Raw genomic sequence first — 23,096 nt, forward strand, 5'->3', positions numbered from 1 at the left:
TCATAGAGTACGTGTCTCGCCTCAATATAGCGTCACAATGTGATATACCGGGGTTTCAAACCCTCAGGTCATCATCTACATCTATTACTCACCTCAAGCCGGCCACGAGTCTAGCTCGCTATGCCTTTGCCTTTCGAATCGGCCTCTTCGCGCGTCGAATCTGATTAAAATCAGAGCGAATACATTACAATATGCCAAGGGAACAATATCCAATTGAAAACAGCCAAGAAATAGCAGAAATCTCGAAACTAGCAAATCCCGAGCCCCGGGCCCGCTTCTCGAAAAATTACAAAATTTACATTACCGGATTCCTCGTCTCGCCACGAGTCCATACATACCAAGAACTCTCCAATCCGAGCTCAAATGACCTATCAAATCCCAATTTGAAATATCAAAAACTCAAGCCCTAGCTTTACCCTTTTAATGAATTCCAACCAATTTCCATGTTAAATTTAACAAAATACTCGAGATTTTGGCCAAGGAACTTACCTCTAATCCATTCCTCCTTGAATCCCTCTTCAAAATCGCCTCAAAGCTCTCAAAGCTCGCTCAAAATGGTGGAAAAATACATAACCCTCGCGGATGAAATATTATAATAAAAACCCCCTTCTGAACAGTTCTTTCCGCTTTTGCGGTCCTTTTGTCGCTTCTGCGACACCGTTTTTGCGGTTACTTATCCGCTTCTGCGGTTCCTCAACTTTTCCCCAAGACCGCTTCTGCGGTCAACCAATCGCGTAAGCGGGTCCGCTTCTACGGTCCGCTGGTCTGCTTTTGCGGAAAAATCTCCCAGGCCCATTTTCGCTTCTGCGGGCCCCCTCTCGCTTCTGCATGACCGCTTCTGCGGTCCATTTCCGCAGAAGCAGAAATACCAGGTACCAGATCCTTCAGCAGCCTTTAAACTCTTTATTTCATCCTGTTAACCATCTGAAACCACCCCGAGGCCCCCGGGACCTCAGCCAAAGGCACCAACATACCCCAATACATCATACGAACTTGCTCCAATCATCAAAACACACCTAACAACACTAAAATCATCAATTCACATCGGATTTAAGCCTAAGTTCTTCAAGAACTTCCGAAATGCACTTTCGATCAAAAACCCGACCAAACGATGTCCGAATGACCTGAAAATTTGCACACATATCCAAAATCACTTAACGAAGCTACAGCAACTCTCGGAATTCCATTCTGACCCCCGGATAAAATTCTCACCCATCCACCGGAATTCGCCAAAATACTAACCTCGCCAATTCAAGCCTAATTCTACACCGGGCCTCCAAAATCAATTCCGATCGTACTCCCAAGTCACAAATCATCCCCCGAAGCTAACCGAATCACCGGAAATCACATCCGAGCCTTCTAACTCATAAGTCAACGTCCGGTTGACCTTTCCAACTTAAGCCTTCCTTAAAGAGACTAAGTGTCTCATTTCCTATCCAAACCAATTCAATTCAACTATAACTCACTCGTTGCTGATAATGAAACATGAAAAAGCAGTACATGGGGGAAACGGGGCTGTAATACATGAGACGACGGGTCGGGTCGTCACACTTAATTAGGAAATTCGCACATCTGGTATGCACGATTTAATAGGGTCTCAAACAGGGCCACGTCGTCAAGAATTCTCTCTCTACTAATTCCCTTACCTGCTGCTGTATTAGCCCTCAGTCTAGCTATAACTTTTCTAATTGAAAGCATATCTATATCATTAGCAAACATAAGTCTTGACTCGTACTCTTATGACTCATCTCTATAACACGATTTGAATTTCAAAGAAGGGTAACAGACTCCTAAATGCCTTGTAGCTTCCTGTTTATATAATGTGGTTCACAACACATCTATAAACAAGGCTCTACTAGACACAGCTTGTAGACTCCCTAGGATAGAACTGCTCCGATACCAAGTTTGTCACGTCCCAAACCTAAAGAGGCGTGGCCGGCACCCGGTGCCATACTCGGCCCGAGCGTACCACTCTGTAATTGGGAACTCTCGAGGGGTAACCCTCAGCTTAGGCCGATGAGGCCATATTCTGAATCATATGAAAATATCGTCTCTCTCATCTGAGGGGTAAACATATCCAAAATCTCATACATATATATAACCGTGCAGGCTGACGAGGCCGTCATAATATTCTACTAATATACAAACTATACATGACTCGTTTACAAGCCTCTAGAGATAGTTGAACTGTATCATGGTCGGGACAGGGCCTCGACCTACCCATCAAACTTATATATATAAAATGGACTTCAAGGTCTAGACCTGGTAACTCCGAGGAAGTGGAGCTTACCAACTGAGCTGAAGTTTGCCTCTATTTACTGGGAAGGTCTATACAGCTGTCGATCAGGACTTGCAGGCATGAAATGCAGCGTCCCCAGAAAAAGGGACATCAGTACGAAATAATGTACCGAATATGTAAGGCAACAATGTTGCATCCTATTTTGCACTAGTCAAAACAGGATTCAACTTGTGGTTTCTCTTTATTGATTAAAGAGAGTCGCCACCTGATATTTAAAGGTATACTAGGGTACCTATTTAATTACTAAGTTATATTCATTATAGGCCTGGGAACCGGTGAGATTATGGGTAAGGGTTTTTGTTCTTCTAAGGGGAAGGTGTCAGGCACCCCTTAAATTCTACCTGAAGTAGCTCCATAGGACATAGACTAATTTTAAGGAATCAGTTATTTATACTATGCTTAATTACTACTAAGGCATGGCTTACTATATTCCAAATGGGATGTATATGTCTAAGACTTAAGAAGGGAGTGGGATTATAAAAGAATTATTGAAGGTTAAGCGAGTTTTGAAAGTAATCTATATTTTAAGGCTTGTAATTATTAAGAAAGTGATTACCTTTGAAGAACAAATTCTTGTACAGTTTTAGAAGACGTACACAAGAAAAAATGATTCTAAATGTACCTCAGTTTTTCCTAAAATTCTGAAGAAGGCGAGTCTTTGAAAATTCATTTGGGTGATCATTTCGTTACTACTTCATTTCTTGTTAGCAAAAAATCAATGATTATTTTCTAATTTCTCTTTGAAAACGGGCTGCTGTTTGATTATGGGCCAGAGCTTCAAAGAATATTTAAGAAAGGTGTATACAAGATGAACAAATTATAATTGACAGGGGCGAAGATTAATTACTAATTAATTTCTCTTAAGTCCTATATTAATTAGAGTTTGCCTATATTTCAAGTGGTATAAAGCGTGAAGATAAAGAAAACAATCTAATATATGAGTATTGAATACAAGAATATGAAATACGATAAAACAACAAAGGCAGTAAGCGAAAAATAATGAAAGCAGTAAGCTAAGCTATGGAAATAATGAGCAGTAACGAAAGAGGAAAGGGAGAGAAGACTGGACTCTGATGATTGGGCCTCAATAAGGTAGGCAAAACAATTTGAGAGGTGCGGCTATAGCAAACTGGACCCTTCAAAGATGCAACAAAGCTGGTTTGGGCCTGAATCCCTTAGGAACTCAGCAAGCCCAAATGTATACATGCCCAAAAGAATAAAAGAAGGTCATTAGAAGTATATTCCACATTCTCAGCATATTCAAAATATTTATGACATGTACATTAAACTAACAGAACAAGAAAATAATCAATACTATGGGAAATTATATTAATGTGGTAGTTCTACTTAGCAAATAATTCACATTGAAAACCTTTTGTTGTCATCAAACATTAAACCCCCCCAAAGAACTAAATGTGTCAATGAATTAAGGGTTAAGGAGGGAACGCCACTCAAGGTTGATGCTCCCTTTGAATCCCCCGACACTTCAAAGTACCCAAGCAACTCAAAACCCAGGGCAATGCTTGTGGTGAGGAGGGCAGCCCAACCTAGAGTCGCACTCTACTCCCAAATACCCTTAAATACTAACAACATATTTTTCTTATGGGTTTTAATGCCAATGAAGCCATTTTAATGTAAACTAAATGCTATAGCATAGCCTACCACAAAATATATACTTTCCCTCCCAACATAAGAACATATGGTCTATACTGGATTACCAAACAAACATATGTCACATGAATTCCAAAGATCTGATTCTGAAACACATACAGGTGAGCATCATAAGCATAATACAAAGGTCTAAATTTAGGGCAGAGTAATATTCCAAGAAAGGCAAAGCTATACAACAATAACTCAGCAGATACAGAGGTTTCTTGTGTGTGGCAAACCTAGTATAAACTGATTGGTTTTGCTTTAAGCACATCCATAGGTTGATACTACTATCTTAACATTTTAAAGAGAGTCGGCAATGAAAATCAGGCAGCACAGTCATAACTTAATCATTTACAGAGGTTGTTAAAGACATCTTGGACATGATCAAGCCTTTCAATAGGTATGAAAGTTTACAGACTGTAACATGAATCCCAAAGGTTTTCTACATAATCATGCTTCTAATAGTGTTAGCTTCAAACAAACCATTAAGTTCAGATAGTATCAGCAAGGATCTTTATGAGACTTAGGGATTAGATTTGGTTTTAAAGTTATCAGGAGGGCAAGGACTAGGGTAGTTTTGGACAAGATATAAAATCAGGAGCTAAGCAAAAGCATGCAGTATTCAGTTAGCTACTTAAACATTTCAGATCACTAATGATCTTATGTAGACAGGGGAAACCTTACACATTTTTGTAGAATTAGATTAAATAAAAGTTACAGATAAGGGAAAGATATTGCATTAGGATAGGTTTAACTCAAAGTTAAGTCTAGGTTAATACATGAATACAAAGATGATCATGCCTTTGTATTTTTTACAAGTTATCACTTAGTTATAATAGAGTAACTAGGTCCTTTTAAGAGAAGACAATCTTAAAAGATAAAATGCATGCCAGCATTTCAAAGATGAATGATAACCCTAAAGATAAGAGATATGATACCAAGTATGCATACAGCTGAGGTGTTTATTAATCAAGAAAATAGTTAAGTTCAGTTTAACCAATTATCAATCTTTATAACAAAGAGAAAGAAACAGGATCATGATCATACTATGAGGAAAGATAACTTAATCTTTAACATATGTGTTACAATAGAATACTGAAACAACAAGCAACTAAACAAAATGAAAGACCATAGTGGCAACTCAGAAACAGTCTAACAGACATAAGTAGAGAATGAAGCATATATAAACACTTAGAGTTCTTGCTTAAGGTTAAATGATAGAGGATATAAACTTAGCACCTTCAGATTCATTCAATAATGGTTATCAGATAATAAGTTCGACTTCAAAAACTCAGCGAAATAAACTACAGAGATGCAACGGATAAGTATAAAGGTCATTGCAGTCCAATAAAAGCTATGAGGTTCATGTGAACATGAACATATAATAACTTAAACATGTGGGCTGTTGGAAACTCAGGAACATAGATCAACAGGAATCAATTAATGGTTTAACCAGTCATTGACTAAATACTCAAAGCAAGACAACTAATCACAATCGTATATTAAGCTGATAGAACATAAGCATTAACATATTAAACACCATAAAACAACTGTGATACTGTGAATATATCTAATATATTTGCAACATTCAAAAGAGATGAACAAAAGAGAAGAATGAGAGGTGTGCTGGCCTTTTTGAGAGCAGCAGACCAAATGAGAGATCTTTTCAGGTTCTTAAGACCCCAGAAACCCCAAGTTTAGACCAAAGATAATACTCAACAAAAGAAAAGAAGCAGTAAGAGAACCTAAGGTTTGGAATCCTAAACTTCTTAGTGTTTGTGTGTGTGTTTCTCTTCGATGTTAGGTGGTTGATTTGTGATATTAGGTGAGAGAATTAAAGGCTTCTATTTATAGGGCCGATTGAAGGCTATAGGGTTTCAGAGGATTCAAAATCGGATAGTAGAAAATAACGATTACTAGTTGATGACAGCAAAATCGAGTGGAAATCTATGAGACAGATGTGAAAATTAGTAAGGGTTTTTACATGAGAGGAGAGAGGTCGACCACTGAAGGCAAGGACCTTCGGATAAAGCTTCAATGTCCAGAGGTCAATGCGTTTGACCTCTGGACCTCGAATAACCATGATTAGATTCTGAGATATGCTCATGCACGCCATGGATTTAACAAAACGGAGGAGTGTCTTAGAGATTTGCCCCTTGCACAATTTGGTCTAGGGTTTTCGGATTTGGAGTTTTGAATATCTATCTCAAATCTCATAGCCTAGGGACGAAGCGATTTGACTCTGAGTTTGATTTGAAAGATAAGACGGAATGGTGTTTCAAGCTTGGGAGGTTAGTCTCTGATGTCTCAGATTAAGTGAGCGAAAGGGGAAATAACAGCAAGATTCTTGGATTAAGAAGGAAAAAGAGATGAAATCTCTAGTCGATTTTGACCTTGCACTAATTTGTGCAAGGTTTGGTGACTGATTGGTTTGTGAGGTTGAGAGAAAAGAGATGGAAAAGGGAAAGAGAGGCGGCCGAGTGAGATGAAAAATGATTAGGGTTTTACGTGATTGGGGGGTGTCTCTAGGTTTAAGTTAGGGAGATGGGATCCTAGTCGTTGATCTTTGAGATCAACGGTCCAGACATTTTGGGTTTAAATGATTTTTATGGTAAATATTGATGGTCGTTGGATCCATGTGATCCAACAGTCGAGATTAAATCTCTGGGTGCTTTAAAAATTAAAGAGGAAATAGAGTAAAATTATGGCCTCGTGATCATAAAATGGATGGGCAGGATGATTTGTGCTTGTTTTGTGAGTGATGAAGACGGGCGATGTGGCATGCTCTCATTGGTTAAGACAGGGTGTCGTAGATCACAAAGGTGGCAAATGAGATGGGTGTTTGGACTGGGTTAGGTTCAAATTGGGCCTTGTATTTGGGTTAAAATAATTTAATTAATAGCCACTTTGTAATTAGTTAAGGAATTGCAATCATAGTCTTTTAGTCTTTCTCCCTTTTGAAATTAATTTAAATAAACTTAAATATTTCAGTAAAATGTAGTAAAAATTATAATTGTTAAATACTACTAATTGCTGCAATTAGTTAATTATTTGTAAAAAAAAGTAGTACATTAATTTTGAATTATTGAATTAGTAAACTAATTAATTAAAAATTTAAGAAATAATTTATTAATTTAATTATAAAACCTTCGTCTAGAAATTATTTGTTATAACCTAAAATAGTAAGTATATTTGTAACTACATAATGTCAATATTACGTAATTAACTTTGAAACTAGTGCTTGATTAATTTGAAAAATAGATATTCATTACTAGAAGATACTTTGAAATCATTTATTATAAATTATTAAGTGGGAACACGGGTTACATCATTATTTCATAGAACTTCATGGGCTTGGACAACTTGCCCTTTGGGAAAGTAAAATAGAAAACTAGGAATAAAGGTATAAAGTGGGAAAGAGGGGAAATCAATCAACTCTAATAACCATCTCCTGAGTCGTTTCCTATGTCCTTCTCTTCTTCTGGATCCTCTTCCGGATCCTCCTCTGGGTCTTCCTCAAACTCATCCTGATCGTCGTTGAATTCAGACTCCTCCTCCGATTCTTCTTCTGGCTCTGTGATTGATTCTATCTGAATGCACTCCACTACCCGATCATCATCTTCAGCCGGTGGCAACATGTGGTCAATGGATCCTGGGACCACCTAACGGTGCATTGATGTGGTCACAAGATAATGTGGCAGGATTTCATGGTAAATCTACATAGCAACCACTGCGTCCTCTAACTAGGCTATACCCTCTCTGCTTGGGCGGGCCAGTTATTCTTCTTCGTTAATCCAGACATAATACTCGGGAGTACACCATGAGCTTTGACCCATAGGCATTGTCACAAGGTTATTCCACTCTTTTTGCAGTCTTCTTATCTTGGGAATTGGGATCTGGCCACTGTACTCATCCTCGTATAGCGTTGTCCTTGTCCACAGAGGCACATATTGGATCATTCCGAATTGTCTGAGGACACTCAGGCGTGAGTATGGTTGAATGCCTTCCAGTGCGATCAACTTAATGAAGTACTTCTGAGGAGTCCTCAAGATCGCCGTTCCACCTAACCAAGAGAGTTTCAAGTTGATCCATTCTCTTGTAAGATTGGTCAGTGTTTCCCTCCATTCTTCTTGCAAATGTGGGGCGATCTAGTAGCCCAGATCTGAAGTAGCAAGTTACAACCCTTAAAGAAATCATACCCTCATGCACATGCAGACAAAGCTCTGAGCATCTCAGCTAATATCATCGGCACCAGAGTAGCTTGAAGATTATCGCGGAAGGTTGCCAGGACCACTGGTAACAGGTTGATATTGATATGGCCCCTTCGCTGCGGGAAGACCAATAATCCCTACAATGCCATTGCAAAAGTGATAGTCCTGAGACTCTCCCACGTCGCTTGGTCACATTGAAACTCCCCAGAATACCATTCATATCTTTCACGGTGCCCAAATCAGTCGAACATCTGGTCGAGGCTCACCCATCCGTCCTCGATACTTCTAAGACTTCTGCTGTTGGAAAGACCTAAGGCATCCAAGAATCGATAACCGGGCATAGTAACTGGCAATACTAGTTTTCTTCCGTTGAACGATAGCTTCGAGAAACTTGTGACTTCTTCCAGTGTCGGTACTAACTCACAGTCGGCAAATTTGAATACCACCTTAGCCGGATCCTAAAATTCTATCAACAGTTGAGTGAGAACCCTGTCTTCTCGGATGTTCATCAATGCAGTTAATGCCCCCAGGTGCGTTCGAACCTCATCTCCGTATTCCCGACGAATATTCTTCCACTACTGTTTCAACTTATGTGGTGCTCCCATTTACCATGCTAATTTCAGGTATGTTTTGATTGATTTCCATTTTCTGAGGTGGGTAAAGAAAGATATCTGGGTAAGTATTTGCTTCGGATCCTTAAGTGTCTTTTCATATTTGTTTGTCTTTCCGCAGAAATTATGTCGTTGGGTGCATGACCCGTTGCCATCGGGATGGCTTTACTAATTATGTGTCGGTACCAGGGACCGACTCACCTAAGGTTTATGCAGTATGACCTATTTTACTAGAGTAGAGTGTTTCCTACTTTTCAGTTGGACTGAAAGCTGCGAGAAGTTATGTCAGTTGACCAGACAAAGGCATTCTCTGAAACTATAGAGTTTTGAAAAGAAGTTTCGATGTAAAAGACAACCCTCGCGTGCCATTGTGTGTGATAGTGTACGTCCAAGACTCGATTGGAAGAAATGTGATGGCAGTGTGTATAAAGCAGTAACAAACAAAGGTGTAGCAGAAATAAGCATGGTGGTCATAAAGAGCAAATAAAGTAGGTATGCATGTAATTGCAATTTCAACTATAATCGAAGCAAGGTATAAATAAATCTAGAGGCCAAATTAGTCTAAGTCTGCTAAGGTCAAAACATAAGTTTGGTATCCCAGTAGAGTCGCCATGTTGTTGTACCCTATTTTGCACTAGTCAAGACAGGATTCAACTTGTGGTTTCTCTATTATTGATGAAAGAGAGTCGCTAGCTAATATTTAAAGGTATACTAGAGAACCTATTTAATTACTAAGTTATGTTCATTATAGATCTGCGAACTGATGAGAGTATGGGTAAGGGTTTTTGTTCTTCTAAGGGGAAGGTGATACTGAGGTAGCTTCATAGGAACCTATTTAATTATTAAGTTATGTTCATTATAGATCTGCGAACTGATGAGATTATAGGTAAGGGTTTTTGTTCTTCTAAGGGGAAGGTGATACTGAGGTAGCTTCATAGGACTTAAACTAATTTTAAGGAATCAGTTATTTATACTATGCTTAATTACTACTAAGGCATGACTTACTATATACCAAAGGGATGTATATGTGTAAGACTTAAGAAGGGTGTGTGATTATAAAAGAGTTATTGAAGGCTAAGCAACTTTTGAAAGTGGTCTATATTTTAAGGCTTGTAATTATTAATAAAGTGATTACCTTTGAAGAACAAATGCTTGTCAATTTTAGAAGATGTAGACAAGAAAAAGCGAATCTAAATGTACCTCGATTTTTCTTAAAATTCTGAAGAAGGCGAGTCTTTGAAAATTCATTTGGTGATAATTTCGTTACTGCTTTTCATGAAAAATCTGGTTTCATTCCTTGTTAGAAAAAACATAGTGATTCTTTTCTAATTTATTTTTGAAAACGGGCTGCTATTTGATTATGGGCCTGGGCTTCAAAAAATCTTTAAGAAAGATGAGTATACAAGATGAACAAATTATAATTGATAGGGGCGAAGATTAATTACTAATTAATTTCTTTTAAGTCGTATATTAATTAGAGCTTACCTATGTTTCATGTGTATAAAGCGTGAAGATAAAGCACATAATCTAATACTCCCTCCGTTTCAGTTTATGTGAACCTATTTTCATTTTGGTCCGTTGCAAAAAGAATGACCCCTTTCTAAATTTAGAAACAATTTAGCTTAAACTTCCAATTCTACCTTTAATGAGACGCTTTTTTAAACACATAAATACCCTGGGCCCCTTTTTGACTTGTTTAGGACCACAAATTCCAAAAGTCTTTATTTTTTCTTAAACTCCGTGCCTAGTCAAACAGGTTCACATAAATTAGAACAGAGGGAGTATATGAGTACTGAATACATGAATATAAAATACGATAAGACAACAAAAGAAGTAAGCAAAAATAATGAAAGCAATAAGCTAAGCTATGAAAATAATGAGCAGTGACGAAAGAGGTAAGGGAGAGAAAGCTGGACTCTGATGATTGGACCTCAATAAGGTAGGCAAAACAATTTAAGAGGCGCGGCTATAGCAGACTGGACCCTTCAAAGATGCAGCAAAGCTGGTTTGGGCCTGAATCCCTTAGGAACTCAGCAAGCCCAAATGTATACATGCCCAAAAGAATAAAAGAAGGTCATTAGAAGTATATTCCACATTCTCAGCATATTCAAAATATTTATGACATGTACATTAAACTAACAATCGGAACAAGAAAATAATCAATACTGTGGGAAATTATATTAATGTGGTGGTTCTACTTAGCAAATAATTCACATTGAAAACCTTTTGTTGTCATCAAACATTAACCCCCCCCCCCCCCCAAGAACTAAATGTGTCAATGAATTAAGTGCTAAGGAGGAAACGCCACTCAAGGTTGATGCTCCCTTTGAATCCCCCGACACTTCAAAGTTCCCAAGCAACTCAAAACCCAGGGCAATGCTTGTGGTGAGGAGGGCAGCCCAACCTAGAGTCGAACTCTACTCCCAAATACCATTAAATACTAACAACATGTTTCCCTTATGGGTTTAAATGCCAATGAAGCCCTTTTAATGTAAACTAAATGTTATAGCATAGCCTACCACAAAATATATACTTTCCCTCCCAACGTAAGAACATATGGTCTATACAGGATTGCCAAACAAACATATATCACATGATTTCCAAAGATCTGATTCTGAAACACATACAGGTGAGCATCATAAGCATAATACAAAGGTCTAAATTTAGGGCAGAGTAATATTCCAAGAAAGGCAAAGCTATACAACAACAACTCAGCAGATACAGAGGTTTCTTGTGTGTGGCAAACCTAGTATAAACTGATTGGTTTTGCTTTAAGCACATCCATAGGTTGATACTACTATCTTAGCACTTTTAAAGATAGTCAGCAATGAAAATTCAGGCAGCAGAGTCATAACTTAATCATTTACAGAGGTTGTTAAAGACATCTAGGACATGACCAAGCCTTTCAATAGGTATGAAAGTTTACAGACTGTAACATGAATCCCTAAGGTTTTCTACATAATCATGCTTCTAATAGTGTTAGCTTCAAACAAACCATTAAGTTCAGATAATATCAGCAAGGATCTTTATGAGACTTAGGGATTAGATTTGGTTTTAAAGTTATCAGGAGGGCAAGGACTAGGGTAGTTCTGTACAAGATATAAAATCAGGAGGTAAGCAAAAGCATGCAGTATTCAGTTAGCTACTTAAACATTTCAGATCACTAATGATCTTATGTAGACAGGGGAAACCTTACACATTTTTGTAGAATTAGATTAAATAAAAGTTACAGATAAGGGAAAGATATTGCATTAGGATAGGTTTAACTCAAAGTTAAGTCTAGGTTAATACATGAATACAAAGATGATCATGCCTTTGTATTTTTTACAAGTTATCACTTAGTTATAATAGAGTAACTAGGTCGTTTTAAGGGAAGACAATCTTAAAAGATAAAATGCATGCCAGCATTTCATAGATGAATGACAACCCTAAAGATAAGAGATATGATACCAAGTATGCATACAGCTGAGGGTGTTTATTAATCAAGAAAATAGTTAAGTTCAGTTTAACCAATTATCAGTCTCTGTAACAAAGAGAAAGAAACAGGATCATGATCATACTATGAGGAAAGACAACTTAATCTTTAACATATGTGTTACAATAGAATACTAGGAAAAAGAAGAGAGGTTTAGTTCAAATAAAATTAGGTCAACATAAACAACAAGCAACTAAACAAAATGAAAGACCATAGTGGCAACTTAGAAACAGTCTAACAGACATAAGTAGAGAAGAAAGCATATATAAACACTTAGAGTTCTTGCTTAAGGTTAAATGATAGAGGATATAAACTTAACACCTTCAGATTCATTCAATAATGGTTATCGGATAATAAGTTCGACTTCAAAAACTCAGCAAAAAAAACTACAGAGATGCAACGGATAAGTATAAAGGTTACTGCAGTCCAACAAAAGCTATGAGGTTCATGTGAACATGAACATATAATAACTTAAACATGCGGGCTGTTGGAAACTCAGGAACATAGATCAACAGGAATCAATTAATGGTTTAACCAGTCACTGACTAAATACTCAAAGCAAGACAACTAATCATAATCGTATATTAAGCTGATAGAACATAAGCATTAACATATTAAACACCATAAAACAACTGTGATACTGTGAATATATATGATATATTTGCAACATTCAAATGAGATGAACAAAAGAGAAGAATGAGGGATGTGCTGGCCTTTTTTAGAGCAGCGGACCAAATGAGAGATCTTTTCAGGTTCTTAAGACCCCAGAAACCCCAAGTTTAGACCAAAGATAGTACTCAACAAAAGAAAAGAAGCAGTAAGAGAACCTAAGGTTTGGAATCCTAAACTTCTTAGTGTTTGTGTGTGTGTTTCTCTTCGATGTTAGGTGGTTGATTTGTGATGTTAGGTGAGAGCATTAAAGGCTTCTATTTATTGTGCCGATTGAGGGCTATAGGGTTTCAGAGGATTCCAAATCGGATAGTAGAAGATGTTGATTACTAGTTGATGACAGCAAAATCGGGTAGAAATCTATGAGACAGAAGTGAAAATCAGTAAGGGTTTTTACCTGAGAGGAGAGAGGTCGACCATTGAAGGCAAGGACCTTCGATTAAAGCTTCAATGTCCACAGGTCACTGCGTTTGACCTCTGGACCTCGAATAACCATGATTAGATTCTGAGATATGCTCATGCATGCCATAGATTTAACAAAATGGAGAAGGGTCTCTTTCACGATCCAAGTTCGCCCTCCGTGAACAGTCGTGACGGCACCTAGTCTCTACGACTAGGTAAGCCTAACAAATGCGGGAAAGAAATAATTGCAGAAAAGAAACTAATAAAAACGGAGATAACAAAGTATAACAGTGTTTAATATGCCGCCCGCCATATAACAATCCAAGAATTTCAACCTAACACTCCCAAAATCCGGAACCCCATGAATCACAAGCTAAGAGTACATAAAATGCTCTAACTCCAGAAATGTCTAACAACAACGAGATACAAAAGGGCTATACTACTACAGAGAATGGAAAGGGACTCCTCGGTCTGCGGACGCGGCAGATATACCTCGAAGTCTCTATAGAAAGTGCCTCGCCTCAAGTGTGATAAGACTGAGTGGAAGTACCTGGATCTGCACACGCAAAAACATCTGCAGGAAAGGGCATGAGTACACCACAGCGGTACCCAGTAAGTGCCAAGCCTAACCTCGGTCGAGTAGTGACGAGGAAGGTCAGGGCCCTACCGGTCATAAACAATAATATATAAGGAAGATGAGCAGTAGTAAAGAAATACAGATAATGTGAGAAACAACAACCACAACCAAGGCAAATAGTCACAGAAGGTAAACAACTCAACATAGAGATAACAACCGGGGGTCTATCAGGATCCCGTCCTGTAGCCCCCCAAGTAAATTAATCAGTGGATCTCCCGGGTTCTGTCACGTAGTCCATATCACTGTGCAGGGGGATTTACCGGAATACCACATCCGTAGTCCCAAAAGTAAATAATCAGTGGATCTCATTTGTCCCGTAGTCCATATCACTGTGCAGGGGGATCTACAGGAATACCACATCCGTAGTCCCAAGTAAACAGACAAGGGGGATCTACCGGGAACAGCTCGTAGTCCCAATGTAAACACGCAGCAACAACACAAGAATAATCAACTCAAACCAATTTAATATCAAAATAGACAGGTAATTCTAACCTAGCATGCTGCACAGAGTTCAGATAAGACAGTTTGAGCAAGTAAGCAATTTAGTCATTTAGGTATGCTTTCCTAAGCTAACAGTAAGCTCAAAGTTCAAGTAGTGTAAACAGTGAAGTAAAATACGAAGTATATGTACTTAAATGTAAAACAGAATTTTTCAACAACCAGCACAAGTACGCGCTCGTCACCTCACGTACAAGGCATTTCAAATATCACAGTACCAAATCCCAAGGGGAGTTCCCCCACACGAGGTTAGACAAGCCACTTACCTCGAACCAGCTCAATCAAATCTATACCACGTTCTTGCCACGAGTATCCGACTCCAAATGGCCCAAATCTATTCAAAGTAATTGCATAATGTAAATAACACTTCAACTACCTAATTCAACTAATAAATTCTAAGCTAATACGCAAAATTAGGAAAAATGACCAAAATGCCCCCGGGCCCACGTCTCGGAATCGGGTAAAATTTACAAATTCAGAACCCTCACACTCTCACAAGTTCATACATACCAATATTGTTCCATTCCGACATCAAAATCTTGATCAAAACTCCAAAATTAGGCCTAAGAACCTTTTCCAAATTTTCACCCCAATCTCGAATTTAAAGGATGAATTTAAGCATAGATTTGTGGAAATTAATCAAAACCGAGTAAGGATTACTTACCCAAAATACCCAGGTCAAAAATCTCTCTCAAAATGCCCAATCCGAGCTCCTAATTAATTTTTTTTTCCAAGTTTTGAAACTTAACCCTCGATTCTGCCCCTTTTCTGACCAATGAAACCGCATCTGCGGCCCTTGGACCGCACCTGCGGTCCCGCTTCTGCGTAGACCAAGTCGCACCTACGACTTTTCGTTAAAAACCCAGCTTCCGCACATGCGACCACTTTTACGCAGATGCGGTGCCACTTCTGCGATGAAGCGCCCGCTTCTGCGATCCCTGCTGGCTCTCCTCTTTTCCGCTTCTGCGATGCTAGCTGTGAGCACGTGATTTTTTCCTCGCTTAAATTATTCCTATAAAATTCATAAAATTAGGATTTTTCTTTTATTATTTGATTTTTAGAATTTAATTGCATGATTTTGTGATTGTTTGCATTTTTGTGTGCATTGTTTAATTTAGATAATTCATAAAAATACAAAAATTTTGCATTTTTGCATTTAGGACTTAATTTTACATATTTTTTAGATTAATTAGTAATTTTATTAATTTTGTTGATTATTAATTAGAGCTTAATATAATTGGGTAGGCTATTTTAGTTTTTTTTAGAGTTAAATTTTAGTTTTTGTTTTAACAAAAAAAAAAAAAAATTAAAAAAAAAAATAGAGATTGGGTCTTCTTTACTAAAGACCCAAATTTGGGCCAAATTCACCTTAGCCCAAACGGATCCCTTTCCCCAAATCAAAACCTACCAAATACCCGGCCCAAATCATCCTTGACCCGATCCAGTCTCCCTCTATAGCCAAACGTCCCCGTTTTGATCAATTGAATCTGGACCGTTGGTTTTGCTTCATCCAACGGATGAGAACTAATGGACCCTTTAATACATATATGTCCAAATACCCCACATTAAACCTAAGACACAAACAGATCCCCCTCTGTCTCTCATCTTCCCTAATAAACCCTAACGCCGCCCCTCGATTCCTTGCCATTTCCGACCGGCGGCGGAGCTTGAAGCCACCAAATCTAGTCCATGCAATCACCGGCCTTTCCTCAACCCCAATCCACCACCATTTCTCCTTAAATCCTCACCAAATCGGCCTGTTTTTGAATCTGAAAACGAAAGGAAAAGGAATCCGTCAAGCCTTCCGGTTTCTTTGAGCGATAAGGTTTGAAACGGGTATTGGCTATTTGTTTTCATTGAGAACATACTGTTAATACCTGTTTTGAATCAAATCAAAGTGTTTCGAAGGTTTATTAGTTTTGTTTCTTGTGGTTTCAAAGGTATTTTCTCCATCTTTCCTCTTTCGTCTTCTTCATTTTTTGCTTTATTGTCGAATTTCTTTCCTCCTGTTTCTCTTTCACTTCTGTTCTCGTTTTTGGTTTCTCTTTTCTTCTATTTTCTGTTACTCAGTAATTAATTTCGCATAACAGTAGTTTTTAAGTTAATTCGTGTTGATTAAAATGATTTCGTTTCTTTTCCTAAGTTAGTATTAAAATTTGTTGTTTAATCTATTTGGTGTGTCTCAGAATTGAGTTTGCCATGTTTATTTGCTCTATTTTCTTTGCTTTATTTTGTTTCCTAGAAAGGAGTTTCGATCTGTCTCTTAGGCAATTCTGCCTAGCCTAATGGGCCCATACGGGCTTTGAAACCAGAAAGCCCAAGACAGAGTTAATTTGGGTCTGTTTAGACCCATTGAGTTGGGTCAATTGGCCCAGAGCTCATTTGGTAGGCTAAGGTAAAAACAGGGGTCTTAAGGGGTAATTGGGGAAACACACCTAGGGAATCTTTTTGGTAACAGTTTTCAGAAGTTTCTAGTAGGAGTCTGCTAGCAAATTTCAGATTTAACTGGAATAACAAGTCAAAAATAAAGGACTAACTAGCTAATAATAAAAGTCAGAAAAGGATTAAAGAGTAAAAATTAAAAGTTGAAGCAGCCCTAGTAACTTGCCTATAAAGGCATTGTTACTTGGAATACAAGACAGATTTTTAAGCATTAAATACTCTGGAAATTTGGGGTGGCTGAACCCTGAAATTTACTACTCTATGGAATTTTTTGGGTGAATTAGAGATTCCCAGGTCTTGAATCACAATTCCAGCTCACACAAGTTTGAATATGGACTAGCTTTCCTTGTGCTTTCAGTAGTTAGAGCTACAGAGAATTTTAGAGTGTCATTTTGAAGTTAACTGGGCTATTCAAGTCGATTTCTGGGTCTTGTTACTGGTTTTGGTAGCTGTGAATTCGATTTGAGATTGTTGTTGCCCTTGTTGCTTAACACTGCTACTTTCTCTTGTTGTTGCTGACCCCTTTCTTTACTTTGCTCAATTCCAGGTACCTTTGTAATCCCTAATGGCTCATTCAATGCATGTGAATACTTGTGAAATCCAAATGATGAAGCAATTCGATCATACAAATCTGTTTTGGCTTCCATTACTAGTTAATGTGTAGTTGTAGTTCATTTAAATAAAGTATTGGTGTTAGATAGGACTATGTGTGTTATTTAGGGCTGTTTAAATTTGTTTTGTAGTTAAATCGGACAGATGGTGGATTGTATAACTAGGATTGCCTGTAGTATGTTAAGTTTGTCATGAGTTAATTCTATGTGTATAATTTGGACTGTTGAACTGTTATTAATTGGAGTTACTAGACCATTCTCTTCACTTCGTACAAGTAGGATATCCAATAATCCTCGTTTAGCACAGCTAAGTTTACAATATCACAGGCAGTATCAGTTTGAGCTACAATATTAGGAAATATAAATGCTTAGGATATAATAGTAGCATTATAATAATCCCGAGTTCCAGTATTGATTTTCAGTTTTTTGTTTAGTCAATACTAGATTTGTTTGAGAGGTACACGGATTAAGTCTAAAGGTTTATCCCAATTCTAGATTAAATGCTAGTATCAATTGACATGTGAATCTGAGCATTAGCTTAGTATGGTTGTAAATATTTGGACCATCAAGACAGGCCCAATGTGCACTACAATTGAAGGCCTGTCCGGTTGTCTTGCCTCATTCCGGAATCGGGCTCACATTGAGCCCAAAATTTTGGCTGCTTCAGGAACGCCGACTGCTCAGCTCAGGCGACCGGATTGCTTCATGTTTGGGCCAGTGCCTAGGCCCAAAAATTTGTTATGAGTTAAAAACCCCTTTAAAATCACATTGGGAATGTGGGGATTGATTTGCAAGTATAAATTTAGGTTTTCGAGTTAGGTAGCGAGTTCAAACTAAGAGGGTCTTCCCTTTTGTTTGAATTCGGACTTGAACTTGAGGCCCGAATTTATAATATCAAATTAATTAGGCCCTTTTAGAGACAAAAGAAGTAGAAAATCATAGTTTCTTTAGGATAGCCTTCGAATAAAATGAGATGAGCCTCGCCGCACAAAACATATAAATTGCGGGGCCCTCATTAAATACTTTATTAAAATATTTTAGAAATTCGGGACATGCCATTTAGCGAATTTTCATGGTTTCCCGCGAAGTTAATAAGGCGCTAGCCACTTTAGGCACGCTTTTAATAATTTTACTTTCCTAAACTCGGGTGCGCATTTCATGCAACCCAAATCCAAATCCCAAAACGTTGAATAAGAGGTGTTTAGGATCCGGGTGCATTTCATGTGACGTGATCCAAAAACACGCTCTTAAACGGCGTTCACTTTCGTAAAAACAAAATAAACTAAAAGCGGTAAATAATCTTAAAATTGCACTATAGGTTTAAATATGTATAAAAACCAGATTTTAGCCATTTATGATAATTTAAGCGACCGTGCTAGAACCACGGGATCCGGGGGTGCCTAACACCTTCCCTCGGGTCAACAGAATTCCTTACACAGAATTTCTGGTTCGCAGACTCCAATTGGGAAGTCGAAATTTTCCTCGATTTGGGATTTAAATTAAATCGGTGACTTGGGACACCAAAAGCCAATCCTATCCCAAGTGGCGACTCTAAAAATAAATAAATGATCCCATTTCGAATAATGTCACTTTAAATGGAAAAACTCACTTATACATTTATCCTTCGGGGTAGGTGTGTAAAAAAGGAGGTGTGACAGGTGTAGATAACTTACCTTTAGTGCATGAGGTGACTGTGTGGCCTAATTGCCCACATGCTTTACAAAGGAATGAGTCAGCTTTATAATGAATGAGTTGTCTATGTTTTTCGATGAGGATAAAATTACAGGTTTTTCCATAGGTAATTCAATACAAAGTCTTGCGTATCTCCCCTCAAGGATGAGGAAGTGCAAGCATCAACTTTCAATAACCTTCCTATAACTTCCCCTATCTTTTAGAGAATTTGGCCATCGTAGAACTCGGTAGGTAATTGAGGGAGTCTAACCCAAACAGCAGATAGGGTTTGCTTTGCTTGTGTAGTCACAAAGTTTGGTTGCCAACGTTGTACAGATAAGAAAAAGCCATAGGTGAACCGGGGACCCTTTTGTAAAATGTGGCTCATATTTTCTTCCTTTTGGAGCTTGACAATATAGTAGTCATTTCCCAGATCGATTAGGGGGAAATTTTCGTTGAGTTTCCATTGCTCTTGCATTTTATTTTTTAGAATTTGATGTAGAATTCTTTTGCCATGGAGTTTTATAATTAGTGAGAATTTCCAAGGGTCATAAATTCTTTGCTGATCTTCTGGGGTAATTGGGACAGTTATGGCTTCTAGATCAACTGATCCATCAGTGTGGGTATTTAGATTGTATCCATATCCATTGGTAGAGTAGCTGGAGAAAGAGTGTTGGTGGAGAAAGTCATATTTGCATCGGTACCAAGAAGCTTTTCTTTGAAAGTTTTAGGCGTGGAGTCGTTTGGTATGCACTGGGTATATTCCTGTTCCGTTGAAACATCTGGTATTAAATGGTCTAGAGGCTTTGGTGGAATTTTTGAGGTATCAAGATTTGTGGATATAGGATTCATGAGGGGTGGTTAATAGTTGAGGTAGTGGGGAAGATGTTAGGTTTAGAGAGAAGGTAGAGCTTCTCTCTAATTCTGGAAGCTGTATTACCTATGATAAACGAAAACTACTTGGTATTTGATGGATTGCTAATGTAGTAAGTTTCAGGTTATCATTTACTTGCATATATATGTTGATTTATTCCGTATCCATAGATTACTACCAAAATAATCAGATTCTACTTTAATTTTTTCAATTGGTCAATTTGGAGATTAAAAAGATGAGCATGATTTGTAGTTTTATTTTTTTTGGTCATGTATCCTTTACATGAAGAAAAGAACGCTTGAACCCAAAAAAAAGGAGAAGGAAAGAGAGGTCAAAGCTATCATTTAGTATTAAATATGATTAGGAATAAAAATGTACAAATTAGAAAAAAGTAATAAAAAAATTACAAACTTTAGATCAGTTTTTACCTCTTTTAAAATAGAGTTCACATTAAATAAAATAATTATTTAAATATTTTTTTATATTGTTGTTGTTCCTCATCATGTTTGGTACTTATTTTATGTGTTTGTGTTGAGGAAGAGTGATATTACACGATCGGTGCTTCCGTGCTATGAGGTTAAGAGATATTACACGGCGGGTATTTTTGTGTTGCGAGGCGAGATATATTGCACGACGGGTGCTCCCGTGCTTGTGAGGAAGAATGAACATGCATGATGCTTCCGTGCCATTGTTACGTTACCTTATGTTTTATCTTTTTACTCTATGAACGGAGGACTTGGCTATGTTATTTCTCGATTGTTTTGAAAGGTTTGTTTGGAGTTGCTTGTAGAAGCATATTTTGTGATTTACTTTAGTAATACCTTTATTTATCTTCTCGTTCCATATCTCTTTACTTATATACTTGTTAACTCTGTCACATGTTATTATCCTGTTATCTTACTTGCTATTTTTACTTGTTATCTCGTTATTTCTTATCACTTAAATGCACAGATTATATGTATGTGTCTTGTCTTAGCTTCGTCACTACCTCGTCGGGGTTAGGCTCGACACTTACGGAGTATATTGGGTTGGTTATACTCATATTATACTTCTGCACTTCTTGTGCAGATTCAGATATTAGTACTAGCAGAGTCGTGAGAGGTGCTTAGCGGATACAGATAGGCTATTCAAGGTAGAATTGTATTCCATTTGCAGGTCTTAGAGTCATCGTTCCATTTCTTCTGTATTGTTTCATTTTACCAGACAATATTGTATTTCTTTCAAAATAATGTATTTAGTAAATTCTAGTAGCTCATGTACTCGTGATTCCACATCTTGGTATGGTTGAGCGTCGGTGTCATATTTTAGACTCATATTGTATGTTTATGAGTTACCTTTATGGTGTGATATTAGAATGCTATTAACCGTTAGTTTCTTTTCCATCTTATATATTGTTGTTTACCCTAAAAACTGGATAACAATTAAACTTATAATGCGGTTTTAAGGACACGTGATTTCACCTAATACAAATTGATAAATGTAAAGATTAGTAATAGAAATTAACAATGATATAAAGCGAACCAGTGTTGAAACGTAATTCACACTCGAACTAGGATGCCCTCGGGCTGGTCAGTACCAAATAGTCAAGAAATAAACAAGTTCATGAACAAGAGTATAAATTAAAGAGAAAGTGTTATATTGCTTTTATATCTCAGAGTGTAAGGTCCCTGCAAAATGATTAGAACCCTCTTTATATAGTAGAGGAATCTTATCTATGGTACAATTCTAATTACATAAGTAAATCCCATGATTAGCCTAAATAACCGCCCTTGATTTGATCTGTTCCGAGATTTTCGCCATGATCTTCGACCGGTCACAGATATCTCGCTTTTCTGTTATTGCGCTTTGCTCGAAGTCTGCCCTATTTGGTCTCGATCGCTACTGGCCTCGATCTCGACAGGCACCTCGATTCTCGAACTCGGTACCTTGTCCTCATGCTCTGGTATGATCCATTACGAGGCCGACCTTTGATGCAACTCCCTGGTATTGATCAAATAGTAAAATCGGGTAGGCCCAATTTTAACCGTATAGAGATACTCCCCTCGTTTTTTGGAGTGTAATGAGAAGAAACGAATTGAGCCTTCGACTTTGTACCTCGACCCGTCATGACGTCATCCTCGTGACGTAAGCGACGGAAGTGACTGAAACGTCTTGTCGGTACAGTTCCCCAAGTCATTAATGAACATCAGTTGGTGGTCGGTCACCAATGCCTTTGAACCGTGGCCGTGCATCCCTTAAATAGGCCCCCTCTCTCATTGATTCAATCTTTACTTTCACTTTCTTCTAATCTCTTAAGCTTTTACATCTCTTAAGCTCTTCCTTTCTTCATAATCTCCAAGGTTTGTTGCTAATCCCCTTTCCAAAAACCAAGTCCTGTCATCTCCTTCTCTCTTTAAACTTACACAAAAATGGAAAAGACGTCAAAAATCGTTCCTCAAAAGGGAAACGCCTCTCAGCGCAGCCGGCCGGTGAGAAAACACGGGTGGACTTACTTCCGACTTCAAGGTCGAGAAAACTTCGTCAGTTCCTGGTCGGTGCGAGCCAATGTCGAGATATATGTGCTCGATAAATGAGAGTTTCCTTAAACAGGTAAAGAAAGACTGCAATTGGGGAGGCAAAGAGGTGGTGATTCCGGCCCCTGAAGAAGATATTACTATCCATGTGGAAGGGTTTCTAAGTGTTTACACTTACCCTTTCACCCTGGGCCCTCTCGATCCCGTCATCATCGATTTTTGCCGTCAATATCTAATAAACCTAGGTCAAATCCATCCCTCTTTTTGGTGTATTGTTATTCTATTATGATTCTTTGCGAGCAAAGTCGAGGGGATGTCTTTCACCCTCGACCATCTCATCAGGTTGTACAACCCTCGTCTCTATCGAGGCGGTTTAATAAGACTTCAGCGTCGGGCTACCAAGGTGCTGTTCTCGAGCATAGATGAGGACAAGGATCGAGGATGGATGTGTCGGTTCGTTCGAGTGAAGACTTCCGACCTAATCCCGGTCGAGAAGATGCCATTTCCTGAGAAATGGAATATGAAGCGTA

The sequence above is a fragment of the Nicotiana attenuata genome, unplaced genomic scaffold, assembly GCF_001879085.1.
Source record: "Nicotiana attenuata strain UT unplaced genomic scaffold, NIATTr2, whole genome shotgun sequence".
Lineage (NCBI taxonomy): Eukaryota > Viridiplantae > Streptophyta > Magnoliopsida > Solanales > Solanaceae > Nicotiana > Nicotiana attenuata.